At 54.0% G+C, this 11,739-nt stretch overlaps 1 long non-coding RNA gene across 2 annotated transcripts; it reads left to right on the forward strand.

The window, feature by feature from the left end:
* On the forward strand, positions 1-10,843 carry LOC144258869 (uncharacterized). 2 transcript variants are annotated; one of them, XR_013344805.1, is made up of 4 exons: positions 1-65; positions 1,034-1,104; positions 2,446-2,586; positions 9,081-10,843. It is a non-coding gene; the product is annotated as an uncharacterized LOC144258869 (long non-coding RNA). The 2 variants fall into 2 exon arrangements; XR_013344804.1 differs by lacking the exon at positions 1-65 and having other exon boundaries at positions 592-1,104.
* Positions 10,844-11,739: the final 896 nt, after the last annotated feature.

Raw genomic sequence — 11,739 nt, forward strand, 5'->3', positions numbered from 1 at the left:
TGGTAATACCGCGACCGGCAGGTCCTTACTACTGCATGCCTTTGGCTTCCTGCTGGGCCAGCCTGGTGAGTTTGGTGACCTTCACTCCGCTGGGCTACCGGGCGCTTGGACAGGCAGCGCACACTTGTGGCCTGAGTGCGAGACTGGGGGTCAGGACTCCTGGGTTCTCTCCTGTCTGGGAAGGGAGTGGGCGATAGTGGTTAGGGCAGGGGGGGCTGGGGGCCAGGACTCCTGGGTTCTATCCCGGCTGGGAGGGGAGTGGGGTCTGGTGGGTTAGAGCAAGAAGGGCTGGGAGCCAGGACTCCTGGGTTCTATTCCGGCTGGGAGGGGACTGGGGTCTGGTGGGTTAGAGCAAGAGGGGCTGGGAGCCAGGACTCCTGGGTTCTATCCCGGCTGGGAGGGGAGTGGGGGCTAGTGGTTAGTGCAGGGGGGGCTGGGAGCCAGGACTCCTGGGTTCTCTCCCACCTCAGAGGGGAGTGGGGGCTAGTGGTTAGAGCGGGGGGGACTGGGAGCCAGGACTCTTGGGTTCTATCCCCTCTGGGAGGGGAGTGAGGTCTGGTGGGTTGGGGCGGGGCAGGGGGCAGGCCGGGAGTCAGGACTTCTGGGTTCTTTTCTCTCCTTTCTCAGCACTTGTCCTCTGTGAATGGCCATGATGCCCTGCAGGGCTGGTGTTTCCTGCTGAGGTCTCTCCCTCTCTAATGGGTCTGGCAGCTGCTGTGGTCACTAACTGCCCTTCCTCACACACCCACCCCAGTGCCCAGGCTGACCAGCTGCTCCTGAACCCCTACAGCATTCACTGTGCACTAACCTCCAGGGCCTGGCCTGGGCCCTTCCACTGCCCCTGGCTTGTGCCCTCCCTGCCCCATCCCCAGGAGAGCGGGCATTTGATGGGGTGACAGACCTGCCCTGCCATGAGGCAGGCACTGGTTCCCCCTGCCCCAGCTGCCCCCAGCTGGCTCCTGCCCTGACGAGCAGAGCCCGCCCCAGCCCCATGCGCTGAGGCAGGTTCAGGGGTTTCTTTCTCTCCTCCCAGGGCCCCACTTCGTCGCTGTTAACAACAAGAACGAGATCGTAGTGACCGACTTCCACAACCACTCGGTGAAGGTGAGAGTGGGGCCCTGGTGTCACGGGGTCCCCGGGCGATGCTCTGGAACTGCTCCCTATGAAGCCAGTCAGGACTCTGAGGAAGTCTCCTCTCTGTCAGCAGACTGTCTGCAGGACACACAGCTCACACGGCTTCCACCTTCCTGGGTCTGACCTCGGAGCATTCAGCATCCTCTGCCCCTCCGTGCGCTTCCCACAGCGTGTCTACCCAGGCGGGGTCCTGGGGAAGCCGGAGGGTCCTGCCCCCCAACTCCACAGTCAGATGTGACTCTCAGCTAGCCAGTAAAACAGAAGGTTTATTAGATGACAGGAACATGGTCTAAACCAGAGCTTGTAGGTGCAGAGAACAGGACCCCTCAGTCGAGTCCATTTTGGGGGGCAGTGAGCCAGACAACCCCATCTGCACTTCACTCCACGTCCCCAGCCTGCCCCCAACTGAAACTCCCTCCAGCCCCTCCTCCTCTGGGCTTTGTCCCTTTCCCGGGCCAGGAGGTCTCCTGATTCCTTTGTTCTCCAACCCTTTAGCTCTCACCTTGCAGGGGGCAAGGGCCCAGGCCATCAGTTGCCAGGAGACAGAGTGTCGGCCATTTATGTACCCTGGCCCTTTGCTCTGCAACAATTACACCCCCTTATTCCACCCCCTAGAGATTTAAGAAATGCCTAGGGGAAACTGAGGCACCCCTACAGTATTCAGAGGAAACATTAAGAACAGCCCCACTTCATCACACCTGGCCCTGCCCGCACCCCGGCACCTAGCCACAGGACTGGCCCTGGGAGGAACTCTTCTGCAGGCCAGTCCCCCGGGATCCCGCTCTCCTCGGCACACACTGCCTCAGCACCCCAGAGACTGACCCCCTGGGCTCCAGCCACCTGTGTACCGGCTGCACTCTGCCCAGCGCCTCCAGCCACAATGGGCCCTGGGGAGCCGTGTCCCTGCGGAGGGCCCCCCGCCCAGCTGAGGGCAGTGCAGGGTTCACCAGTCCCGGCCCCAGCGTGGGACGACCTTGGGGAGCCAAGAGCAGCAGCGGTTAAGAGGTCGCCACCCAGCCCGTCTGCCATGGAACGCGGAGTTGGCCTTTCCCTCGCTGCCGGTCCCCAGGCCCCAGCCTGGCCCCTGCCGGCCCCTTGGCCTGCTCACGCCTTCCACCTGCCCCGCTCCCGCGCTCCGGTGCTCCCCGGCCCGTGGTGGCCCTCCATCGAGCCAACGCCTCCTCCAGGTTCCAGCTCTTAGCCCTTCTGTGCTGGCACAGTCCCAGCCGGCTGGGTCCCTGCCAGCCAAGCGCTGGGTCGGGGGCTCCCTGTGGTGGCTGGCGGGGTGACAAGCCCCTCTCCTTCCCCCAGGTGTACAGCGCCGATGGCGAGTTCCTCTTCAAGTTTGGCTCACACGGGGAGGGGAACGGGCAGTTCAACGCTCCCACCGGCGTGGCCGTGGATTCCAACGGCAACATCATCGTGGCCGACTGGGGCAACAGCCGGATCCAGGTAGGGCGCGAGGGCCGGGACTTGCATGGGGGGCACTGGGAACCTGCCAGGCTGGTGGTCCTGCCCTGATGCAGCAGTTCCTCCCCTCCCCCCACACATTGGCATTCACTTCTCTGACATTAGAGAAATGTCCCATCCCTCCTTGACTCTAAGTGCCTGGGCCCTTTGTATCTGGTGGCAGTGAGTTCCGTAGGCTTGTGACATGTGGAGCAGGAGGGGATTCCCCTGGTCCATGAGGCTGTCCCCAGGGCTGCCCAGCTTGTGACTGGCACTGGTGGGTAGCAATCTAGGATGTGGCTCAGACCCCCCACAGGCCTGGCACTGGGCAGGGCAGGGGCCTAGGTTGTTCCGGGGGTTGAGGAGACCCTGTTGGGGGGTGATGCCACGGCTCTGCAGTACATAAGAACAAAAGATCGGCCATACTGGGTCAGACCAAAGGTCCATCCAGCCCAGTATCCTGTCTTCCGACAGTGGCCAATGCCAGGTGCCCCAGAGGGAATGAACAGACAGGTTATCATCAAGTGATCCATCCCCTGTCACCCATTCCTAGCTTCTGGCAAACAGAGGCGAGGGACACCAACCCTGCCCATCCTGGCTAATAGCCATTGATGGACCTATCCCCCATGAACTTAGCTAGTTCTTTTTTGAACCCTGTTATAGTCTTGGCCTTCACAACATCCTCTGGCAAGGAGTTCCACAGGTTAACTGTGCGTTGTGTGAAGAAATACTTCCTTTTGTTTCTTTTAAACCGGCTGCCTGTTAATTTCATTTGGTGACCCCTAGTTCTTGTGTTATGAGGAGTAAATAACACTTCCTTATTTACTGTCTTCACACCAGTCATGAGTTTATAGACCTCTATCATATCCCCCCTTAGTCGTCTCTTTTCCATTAATCTCTCCTCATACGGATCCAGACCCCTAATCAATTTTGTTGACTTTTGAGATATGGCGACCACATCTGCATGCGGTATTCAAGGTGTGGGCATACCATGGATTTAGATGGGGCAATCTGATATTTTCTGTCATCTTATCTCTCCCTTTCTTAATGATTCCCAGCATTCTGTTAGCTTTTTTGACTGCCGCTGCACACTAAGTGGATGTTTTCAGAGAACTATCCACAATGACTCCAAGATCTTTCTTGAGTGGTAACAGCTCATTTAGACCCCATCATTTTATATGGATAGCTGGGATTATGTTTTCCAATGTGCATTATTTTTCAGTTATCAACATTGAATTTCGTCTGTCAGTTTGTTGCCCAGTCACCCAGTTTTGTGAGATCCTTTTGTAGCTCTTCGCAGTTTGCCTAGGACTTAACTATCTTGAGCAGTTTTGTATCATCTGCAAATTTTGCCACATCACTGGTTACTACGGCTGTTGAGCGATTAAAAACATTAATTGTGATTAATCACACTGTTAAACAATAATAGAATTCAATTTATTGAAATATTTATGGATTTTTTTTCATTTTCAAATATATTGATTTCAGTTACAGCGCAGAATACAAAGTGCACAGTGCTCACTTTATTTCTGATTACAAATATTTCCACTGTAAAAAAAAATAAGATAGCATTTTTCAGTTCCCCCATTACAAGGACTGTAGCGCAATCTCTTTATCCTGAAAGTTGAACTTACACATGTAGAATTATGTACAAAAATAACTGCATTAAAAAACAAAACAATGTAAAACGTTAGAGCCTATCCACTCAGTCCTACTTCTTGTTCAGCCAATCGCTCAAAAGTGTTCACTTTTGTGGGAGATAATGCTGCCCACTTCTTGTTTACAGTGTCACCTGGAAGTGAGAACAGGCATTCGCATGGGACTTTTGTAACTGGTGTAGCAAGATATTTACGTGCCAGATGCGCTAAAGATTCTTATGTCCCTTCATGCTTCAACCACCATTCCAGGGGACACGCGTCCTTGCTGATGACAGGTTCTGCTCAATAACGATCCAAAGCAGAGCGGACCGACACATGTTCATTTTCATCCTCTGAGTCAGATGCCACCAGCAGAAGGTTGATTTTCTTTTTTGGTGGTTCAGGTTCTGTAGCTTTCTCTTCGGCGTGTTGCTTTTTTAAGGCTTTTGAAAGTTTGCTCCACACCTCGTCCCTCTCAGATTTTGGAAGGCGCTTCAGATTCTTAAACCTTGTGTCGAGTGCGGTAGCTATCTTTAGAAATTGCACATTGGTACCTTCTTTGCGTTTTGTCAAATCTGCAGTGAAAGTGTTCTTAAAACGAACAGACTGGTCAGCCTCACCTCAGTCCCTGAAAAATCACGGAGCAGGTCCTCAAGGAATCCATTTTGAAGCACTTGGAGGAGCGGAAGGTGATCAGGAAGAGTCAGCATGGATTCACCAAGGGCAAGTCATGCCTGACCAACCTGATTGCCTTCTGTGATGAGATAACTGGCTCTGTGGATATGGGAAAAGTGGTGGATGTGATATATCTTGACTTTAGCAAAGCTTTTGATACGGTCTCCCACAGTATTCTTGCCAGCAAGTTAATAAAGTATGGATTGGATGAATGGACTATAAGGTGGATAGAAAGCTGGCTAGATCGTTGGGCTCAACGGGTAGTGATCAACAGCTCGATCTCTAGTTGGCAGCTGGTATCAAGTGGAGTGCCCCAAGGGTCGGTCCTGGGGCCGGTTTTGTTCAACATCTTTATTAATGATCTGGAGGATGGGATGGATTACACACTCAGCAAGTTTGTGGATGACACTAAGTTCGAGGGAGAGATAGATACGCTGGAGGGTAAGGATAGGGTCCAGAGTGACCTAGACAAATTGGAGGATTGGGCCAAAAGAAATCTGATGAGGTTCAACAAGGACAAGTGCAGAGTCCTGCACTTAGGACGGAAGAATCCCACGCACTGCTACAGGCTGGGGATCAACTGGCTAAACAGCAGTTTTGCAGAAAAGGACCTGGGGATTACAGTGGACGAGAAGCTGGATATGAGTCAACAGTGTGCCCTTGTTGCCAAGAAGGCTAACGGCATATTGGGCTATATTGGTAGGAGCATTGCCAGCAGATCGAGGGAAGTGATTATTCCCCTCTATTCAGCACTGGTGAGGCCACCCCTGGAGTATTGTGTCCAGTTTTGGGCCCCCTGCTACAGAAAGGATGTGGACAAATTGAAGAGAGTCCAGTGGAGGGCAACGAAAATTATTAGGGGGCTGGGGGATATGACGTATGAGGAGAGACTGAGGGAACTGGGGTTATTTAGTCAGCAGAGAAGAAGAGTGCGGCGGGATTTGGTAGCAGCCTTCAACTACCTGAATGGAGAGTTCCAAAGAGAATGGAGCTCGGCTGTTCTAAGTGATGGCAGATGACAGAACAAGGAGTAATGGTCTCAAGTTGCAGTGGGGGAGGTCTAGGTTGGATATTAGGAAAACCTTTTTCACTAGGTGGGTGGTAAAGCACTGGAATGCGTTACCTAGGGAGGCGGTGGAATCTCCATCCTTAGAGGTTTTTAAGACCCGGCTTGACAAAGCCCTGGCTGGGATGATTTAGGGGTTGGTCCTGCTTTGAGCAGGGGGTGGGACTAGATGACCTCCTGAGGTCCCTTGCAACCCTAATCTTCTATGATTCTACGTGCTGGGTCATTATCTGAGACTGCTATAACATGAAATATATGGCAGAATCCAGGTAAAACAGAGCAGGAGACATACAATTCTTCCCCAAGGAGTTCAGTCACAAATTTAATTAATGGATTATTTTTTTTAACGAGCATCATTAGCATGGAAGCATGTCTTTTGAATGGTGTGTAACAATGCTGGCTTTGGCGGGACCCAGCTGAGAGTGCCAATTCAGGACAAATTGCTTCAAGCAGGGCAGTTACAGCCCAAGGCTAGGATTTCTATGCACATCAAGGCAAACCAAACCAGCCAGACAGAGAAGACTTTGGTTTTGCCCATAAGTCAGACGTAAGTCACACAAGCAATTCCCTCAGACACTCCAGTTTCCCAGTATCCCCACCAGTGCCCCTCGTTATGGGGTCGAATGGTTATGAAAACCAATACCCCAGTAAAAGGAAAAAGGTTCTCTCGATCCCAAAGGACCAAGCCCCAGACCCAGGTCAATATACAAATCAGATCTTACCCACAAATCACGCTGTTGCCAATCCTTTCGAATCTAAAATCTAAAGGTTTATTCATAAAAGGAATAAGAGAGCTATGAGAGCTAGAACTGGTGAAATGGAATCAATGACACACAGCAATATCAAAGTTCTTGGTTCAGGCTTGTAGCAGTGATGGAATAAACGGCAGGTTCAAATTAAGTCTCTGGAGAACATCCCCAGCTGGGATGGGCCGTTCAGTCCTTTGTGTAGAGCTTCCGTTTGTAGCGAAGTCCCTCCAGAGGCAAGAAGGACTGAAGACAAGACAGGTTTCAGAGTAACAGCCGTGTTAGTCTGTATTCGCAGAAAGAAAAGGAGTACTTGTGGCACCTTAGAGACTAACGAATTTATTTGAGCATGAGCTTTCGTGAGGAGCTGCAGCAGCGTTTTATAGTCTCTTGTCATGTGGCCTTTCTTTCTTTCTTTCTTTCTTTCTTTCTTTCTTTCTTTCTTTCTTTCTTTCTTTCTTTCTTTCTTTCTTTCTTTCTTTCTTTCTTTCTTTCTTTCTTTCTAAGACAATCATTCCAGCACATGGCATGAAAAAACCTCAGAGTTTTGTCCCTAGGCAGGTCCCTGCATGCCTTGCTGAGTCCCAAGGCATGTCTGCCTTCTCTCAATGGGTCACTTGTGTCCACTGATGGTCCTTAATGGGCCATCCAGCAGGCTAGGCAGAGCTGATGTCTGGGGTGTCACCCAGAGGCACAGCAGAAGTTTGAAATAGAGACAGTCTAGAGCCAATACTTATATCTTTAAATACAAAATGATATGTGCAAACAGACAGCATCATCCTAACCAGCAACACATAACCTTGTCTTAGACGCCTTATACGATAACCTTTGTACAATATTTGCTGCAAATATATGAGAGTGGTTGCAACCGTGATCTAAATGGTTACAGATTATGTCAATAACATCACATGGTGGCCAAAGCATGAAGAGGCATACAAATGTTTAATATCTAGCCCGTAAATACCTTGCAATGCCATCTACAAAAGTCCCATGTGAATGCCTGTTCTCACTTCCAGGTGACATTGTAAACAAGAAGTGGGCAGCATTATCTCCCACAAAAGTGAACGCACTTGTTTGTCTTAGCGATTGGCTGAACAAGAAGTTAGCCTAATTAGACTTGTAGGCTCTAAAGTTTTGCATTGTTTTGTTTTTGAGTGCAGTTATGTAACAAAAAAAACCTACATTTGTAAGTTGCACTTTCATGATAAAGAGCATAAGAACGACCAGACTGGGTCAGCACGATGGTCTCTGACAGTGGCCAGTGCCAGGTGCCCCAGAGGGAATGAACAGAATAGGGAATCATCAAGTGAGCCATCTCCTGTCGCCCATTCCCAGCTTCTGGCAAACAGAGGCTAGGAACACCATCTCTAAAGAGAATGCACTACAGTACTTCTGTGAGGTGAATTGAAAAATTCCTTTTGTTTTCAGAGTGCAGGTATTTGTAATAAAAATATATATATATATATAAGATGAGCACTGTACACTTTGTATTCTGTGCTGTAATTGAAATCAATATATTTGAAAATGTAGAAAAACATCCAAAAATATTTAATTAATTGCAATTGGAATTCTATTGTTTAACAGTGTGATTAAAGCTGCGATTAATCGTGATTAATATTTTTTTAGTTAATCGCGTGAGTTAACTGCGATTAATTGACAGCCCTACTGTTTACCCCTTTTTCCAGATCATTTATGAATATATTGAATAGGACTGGGCCCCATACAGACCCCTGGAGGACACCACTATTCACCTCTCTCCATTCTGAAAACCGACCATTTATTCCTACCCTTTGTTTCCTGTCTTTTAACCAGTTACCAATTCATGAGAGGACCTTCCCCCTTATCCCATGACAGCTTACTTTGCTTAAGAGCCTTTGGTGAGGGACCTTGTCAAAGGCTTTCTGAAAATCTAAACACACGGTATCCACTGGATCACCCTTATTCGCGTGCTTGTTGATCCCCTCAAACAATTCTAGTAGATTAGTGAGGCAGGATTTCCCTTTACAAAAACCATGTTGACTATTTCCCAACAAATTACGTTCATCTCTGTGTCCGACAATTTTGTTCTTTTCTTTAGTTTCAACCAGTTTGCCCGGTACTGAAGTCAGGCTTATTGGCCTGTAGTTGCCAGGGTCTCCTCCGGAGCCCTTTTTAAAAATTGGTGTCACATTAGCTCTCCTCCAGCCATCTGGGACAGAAGCTGATGTAAGCGATAGGTTACAGAGTAGTTCTGCAATTTCACAGTTTTTTCAGAACTCTTGGGTGACCACCTGCTCCTGGTGACTTATTGCTGTTTAAATTCATCAGTTTGTTCCAGAACCGCCTCAGTCTGAGACCGTCCCTCAGGTTTGTCACAGTCCCCTCTCTCGGCAGGTCTTCGACAGCTCAGGCTCCTTCCTGTCCTACATCAACACGCTGGCCGACCCGCTGTATGGGCCGCAGGGCCTGGCGCTCACCTCGGACGGACACGTGGTGGTGGCCGACTCGGGCAACCACTGTTTCAAGGCCTATCGCTACCTGCAGTAGCTGAGGGGCACCGGGTGGGCCCCAGCCTGCACCTGCCCCACTGCCTGGACTAGAGACCGAAGGGCTGCTCCCCCACCTGCAGGCTTGTGCTGAGTGCCCAGCCCCACTGGGGGGGCTTGCAGGAGCCCTGGGCCCCCCAAGCTGCAGTGCAAGAGCCCGGCGAGGGGGGACCCACCCTTGAGCCTGCCGGCCTGTGCCCCACAGCAGGGAGACTGGCCCGCGGAGAGGGGCGGCCCAGCAGGTCCCCCTGGTTGCGGTGAAGGTTAGGGGCTGTCTTCCCTTCCCCCACACCTGGGCCCTTTGGTGTTTGTTGGGGGGCTGCCCCTCACCCCAGCCATCCAGGCCCGACGGTCAATGGGAATACGGGAGCTGGGGCCGTTGTTCCTTCTCTCTGGGGTGCAGCATCTCCTGCCTATCACCGCCCCCGTACCCACCAGCAACTCCCGCCTCTGAGCCCCCCAGCATTGCCTGCACCCCAGTGCAATCCAGCACCCGCACCCCCCACTCCCCTGTACAACCCAGCACCGCCCACCCCCCTGTAAAATGTAGCACCACCGCCCGCCCCCCAATGCCCGCAGCACCGCCCGCTCCCCTGTAGAACCTAGCACCACCGCCCCCCAGTGCAACCCAGCAGTGCCCGCAGCAACGCCCACCCCCCAGTGCAACCCCTCACCGTCTGCCCGCTGCCTCTGGTGCCACCCAGCAGTGCCTGCCCCCTGTGCCCACCAGCAACACCTGCCCAGCCCCCCGGTGCCCGCCAGCAATGCCCACCCCCTGCCCTGCTGTGCCCCCTGCAATGCCAACCTGCTGCCCCCATGTGCCGCCAGCAAAGCCCGTTGTGCTCCCTGGCACCTCTCACCTCTCTGGTGTCTCCCAGCTGTGCACCCCACCAGCAACCCCCAGCTGCCTTCCCACTGTGGCCTCCCCCAGCCCACCCGGATCTGCCCTCCAGTAACCCCTCCCCCACGTTCCCCTCTCTCCCTCCCTGTGTCTCCCTTCTCACTAGGGTTGATCTGCACTTTATTTCTGTGGCTGGGTTCAGGGATGGGGTTGCCGAGCCCAGCGCTGGGGGCAGGGAGGGGTCGTGGGACCTGCAGGCCCCAGAGCAGCGGCCTGGCGTGGGTCTGGGCAGCGGGGCGTGCCCTGGCCTCTGCCAGGCCCTGGCTGCGGGTGCGTCTCACTCTGTGTTACTCCAGGGATGCATGCCCCAGGCCTGCCCATCATGGCACTGCCAGGGCCCGACAAGTCCCTCCCCCCACCCCCCGCAGACCCCACGGGTGGGAGGGTGTCCAGCCCAGTTCCCCCTCTGTGCTGGGGGCTAGTCTCCGGGGGAGCCCCCAATCCTGGCTGCACCCCCCTGCCTAGGGAGCCCCACAGCCATCGCCGCTATGAACCCCCCAGGAGCCAGATCCTGCCCCTCCTGCCCCCAGGGCAATGCTACCCCCACGCCTGGCTCACGCCCAGGAGCCACGAATCTAAGCTTCCCCCCCCAGCTTTCAGCCCCTCAGTCCCAGGGTTACAGCCAGCACCCTCCACACATGGGTGCAAGTGGGGGTGGGACTGCCGTATGCTAATGAACCATATGTACAAAATAAAGTATTCTGAAAGTATGCTGGGCCCTGTCCCTGTGGGGGGAGGCAGGCCCAACCTCCCCGTGGCACCAGGATCGCTGGGCTGCCATGAGTGGGGGCTTGGCAGGGGGTGCAGTGCTGTGGAGGGTGCAGGGACAGAGGGCTGAGTGGGGCCCTGGGGTGCAGGGGCTCGCAGGGCTGCAGCATCGCCAGGCTCACACGGGGGCCAGTGCCGAGGGGCAGCCAAGGGCCTCTGTCAGGGGGCCCTGGGTCAGTGAGTGGGGTGGGAGGGGGTGCCCCCCCGGGCATCTGCTAGCGCTTGGTGGAACGGTGGATCTGTGGGTGCTGTAACCCAGACTGACCCAGCTGCTGGGGATATGGGGCGTATCGGGGGCAGCCTCCTCCCCTGCTTTCCCTGGCTAGTGCCCGTCCCCTGGCCTGGAGGGAACCAATGACGGGTGCTGGCTGCCCCGCTACAGGCTGGACTCTTGGTTCCCGCCCTGGCCTGTCGTACTCCATCCCTGCACCTGGCCCTCCGCCAGCCCTGCCCTGCCCCACCCCTGGCCCTGCCTAATCCTCCCCCCTGGCCACACGCAGAGCCATGCCCCCGCCCCCCTGTTCTGCGGTGGAGCCACGAGACAGATGTGGGGTAGAGAGCGGTGGGCATGGCAAGAAGTGACTGGCAGGGCCTCAGGGTGGGGTGCGGCTCAGCCCCTTGCTGCTTGTGCAAGCCTCACGGGGCTTTCCTGCCTTGGGGATCCCTGGGGTCCTCCCGTGTGCAGCCCCCCTAACTGGGGCTGTAGCCTGGCACCACCTACAAGCCGTGTGGGCAGCAGAGGGCACCTGGGAGACAAGCAAACCGCAGGGGCTGAGCTCCCATGCTTGGCCCTTGCTCGGACCCACCAGCTGCTCGGGCCCTGTCCCAGGGCTGGGGC

Source organism: Eretmochelys imbricata, unplaced genomic scaffold, assembly GCF_965152235.1.
Source record: "Eretmochelys imbricata isolate rEreImb1 unplaced genomic scaffold, rEreImb1.hap1 Scaffold_48, whole genome shotgun sequence".
Lineage (NCBI taxonomy): Eukaryota > Metazoa > Chordata > Testudines > Cheloniidae > Eretmochelys > Eretmochelys imbricata.